The sequence below is a fragment of the Malurus melanocephalus genome, unplaced genomic scaffold (genome assembly GCF_030028575.1).
Source record: "Malurus melanocephalus ecotype Western Australia unplaced genomic scaffold, MMel_1.1 scaffold_177, whole genome shotgun sequence".
NCBI lineage: Eukaryota > Metazoa > Chordata > Aves > Passeriformes > Maluridae > Malurus > Malurus melanocephalus.
Window position 1 is genome coordinate 990,509 of NW_026623409.1, and position 3,470 is coordinate 993,978.

Consider the following 3,470-nt stretch of genomic DNA (forward strand, 5'->3'; position numbering starts at 1 on the left):
GCTGCCTGCAAGCGCTCGGGCTTTGCTGAAGCCGTGTCAAGCAGGCTCTTGGCTGGATCACGAAGGGACAGTGGCACCCCAGCTCATTCWGGCTGCAGACAAGAGAGGAGCTGCCACAGCTGGAGAAGGCCTTTCACAGCTGCCTCTGCCCAGGAGGGCTCCTTCCAGCAGCCAATCCAGGCAGGGGCAGCGAGGGGAAGCACGATGGTAGCTCAGGGATGTGCTGCAGCCTCACTGACTGCAGGAGCTCTTTGCATTTCCACCTGCTGCTGCTGGGAACAGAGACTTTCCAGCATAAGGTGTTACCACTGGTGTCTGGCTGGTGCAAGCTGTGTGTGTCTGCTGGTGCCAGATGATACCACARCCCTCCTGTGGCACAGGGCAGCCCTGCTCCCGTCACACACTGCCAGCTCTTCAGGAAAGGGCGCTTTCCTGAGYCTGGTGGGGCTCACTTGGTGTCAGACCCCAGCTCATGACTTGCAGGGTGGTGCAAGGCCGTGCAGCCTTTGCTCTTGAGCCATAGCCAGCACAGGACTCCAATCCCACCACCCCATGCCGAGGGAGCAGCTCTGATGCTGAAACACAGCAAGACACCCATGCCTGCTTTTGTGTAGCTTCCTTCTGATCCCTCACCTCGGTTCAGCAGACAAAACCAGGAGTCCATTGCAAAGCTGTGCAAATGTCTGCAGTCAGGAGCGAAGGTGCCAGAACCGGGTGAACGCAAGCGAGGGATGGGTCTGCCATGAAGAAGGAGAGGTCACTGCAGAGACCACTCGGGTTTCAGCTGATGGAACGAGTAATCTGGGCAGGAAAACGCTGGAGCTGTACGCAGAGGCCTTAACTGCTGTTTTAGAGGGTAGAAACAAACCAGCAGGATTGTGCTAGATGGAAAGGGAGGCCAGGCTGGGAGCTGCCAGCTGCGCCCAGCGACTCCAAATTTACGAACAGGAGGAGGTTTCTCCTGTCTTGCGGTGGGGTCTCAGTTGCTTTGTGGGATAGGTCAGCGTTCTGAAAACACTGTAGCAACAGTGGCAAGTCCTTCCTCCTTTCCTGGAATGGGGACAGAGGGTGAGAGGATGCAGGGAGTGCCGCAGGTGCTGGGGGAGTCCCCTCTTTCATCCTGGGAAATTGCCGATCAAATCGCTGTGAACCTCGGCAGGGGAGAGTCAGCCAGTGTCCCTTCTCCTCTCCCAGAGATAAATGAGAGCTGATTGCGTGAGTGGCAGAGGTTTGAAATAGCTGCCCTCGGGAACAGAGGGGGACGTGGAAGCAGGGATGATGTTTCAGAGAAAACAGCAGCTTCTGGAGCATCAAGGCATGAGAGGTCACGGAAAGTGGGTTAAGGAATGAAATCTGGTCTTACTCAGCCAGAGGCAAAAGCTACAGTCCCTGCTTCTTTCTGGGAAAGCAGGAAATGCCCTGTGCCCTTTGCAGACGGGAGTCCCTGGGTGACACASTGTAAAACAGCGGGTTCCGAGCAGCGCTGCTGCCACCTCACCCCTCCAGGTCAGCGCCCGCAGGGCTCAAGCAGCCCTTTAGGGTGGCAATGCATAAATTCCTGCCACACACGGGGCCGCAGCTGCTGCGGGGGGCTCCCAACAGCCCCRGGAGGCTGCACATTGTGCCTGTGGGGCTGAGAAAGGTGCCCCGCTTGCCCATGCCAGCTCCCACACAGACAGCTGGCTTTGAGGTGGCTGCTGGTGACACGGCTGATGCGACACTGCCATCACCGCAGCGAGCGGCTGTGCCCGAGCAAACCAGCCCGGTGTATAAGCTGCCATGGGGCGGAGAGCCAGAGCTCCAGCTCCAGCAAAACCCTTGCAAACAACTAAATCGTGCTCAGCCKCTCCCGCCTGGGGATTCCTCTTACACACTGAAGGCAGCAGCTTAATTAGCTGCTAAAGCCTCGCAAGCCGGGGGACTTGGACCTCACAGACTGGAGCCAATGAAGCTGTCAAGCCTTCATGCTCCCATTACCTGCCAGACACTTTAATCCTGAGTTAGCAGATGTTAATCCTGGCCCGGGTGATCTGTGAAGAGGAAAGCGGTTCCCTTGAGAAGTCACCCGGCTCGGCAGGGGGATGGAGTGGGTGAGGAGACCCCACGGGCAGCCGGGGTGGGAACAGTCCCTCGGTGGTCAGTGACCGTCAGGGACAAAGCCCGACGGCACTGGGGACACGGCTGGCAGCTTCCTCTTCCTCCTGTTTGAAGCCGGCTYAAAGAAACAACTGGGAGGGAAAGGCGGGGGGAGGGTTTGTTAAAATGTAAACGCGTGTTCAAACAAAGCAATCTGTAAACAGGATGAAGCGAAAGTAGGGCAGAAGCTCGACATAAAACATGACTCCGAAGATAACGGGCCAGATGCGGGGAGGCACCGAGCACCTGCACTTTGCAGCGGCCTCAGCTGAGGACGAGTCCCTGCGCTGGAGATCTGCCTCCTCTACGCTCTTGCTTTTACGAGGAGTGAGTCATCTTGCGTCAACCGAGGATGGGCTTTATGCAATTATTTATTTATGTCAAACCCTCCTCCCTGCCACCACGCATCCCTGATCTCATCCCCCTCAGAAAACAGATGCTTTATTCCATGAGGGCTGGAAAACTCCATCTCTCTTGGCATTTGCCGAGGCTCCTCGTTGCCCAGTGGCCGGCTGGCGAGGAGACACCGGAATGAGCTGCACAGCGCCGCACAGGCAGTGTGCTCTATGGCCGTGTTTGGCTTTTCGGACACCAGCACCTCTCCCTTCGGGGTGGGATGGAGCCGGGAGCCTCCTCTACTGAACAAACACACCGGGGCTGTTTGCAGACACCAGCGGGCTCCAGCCTGCACCCCACCCGGGCACAGACATTGTCCAGGTAGCCACAGAAGGAGAACGAGAYCTTACAGAACAGGGCACTCAAAAGGCAGGGAAGGAACTTCCCTGTTTAGCTTCAGCTGCTGCAGGGGACTCTTCCAACCTTCCTGCTCTCTTTTTGTGCAGGCTGAGTTGTTTTTCCCTTTTTCTGCTGAAAACAACATGGCATCCAGAAGCGGAGATGGACCACCAGCTGTACCAAACAACAGCATGCGGTAGCTGGGCCCACACACATGTGCAACATCACCTTCTATTGCTGACAGTTCCCAGGAACACCTTGGGGCCAGCACAGGAACGCAGTTCACCCTGCAGGACAAGAAACTTGGGGCAGAGGTTGCATGTCCCATGTCCCAGCCATAGGGAGGAACGTAGGATATGATACCAACAGGTGCCATTTATTTCAATTTCACCTGTGAAATCCTATACCTACTGAGCTGGAATGATTTCCAGCAGATTTTTCTGATGCCAAGCCAGGCTCAGCTCTAGTTATCAATTGCTTCCATCACACAGCTCAAGACTGTGGAGAAAAACACAGAAATAACCGGCAGTGAAGGAATCCAGGCTTTCCAGAAGGTGACTGGGGGGAGTGGCTGGGGAAGTGGGGAGGGGTGGGGAAGC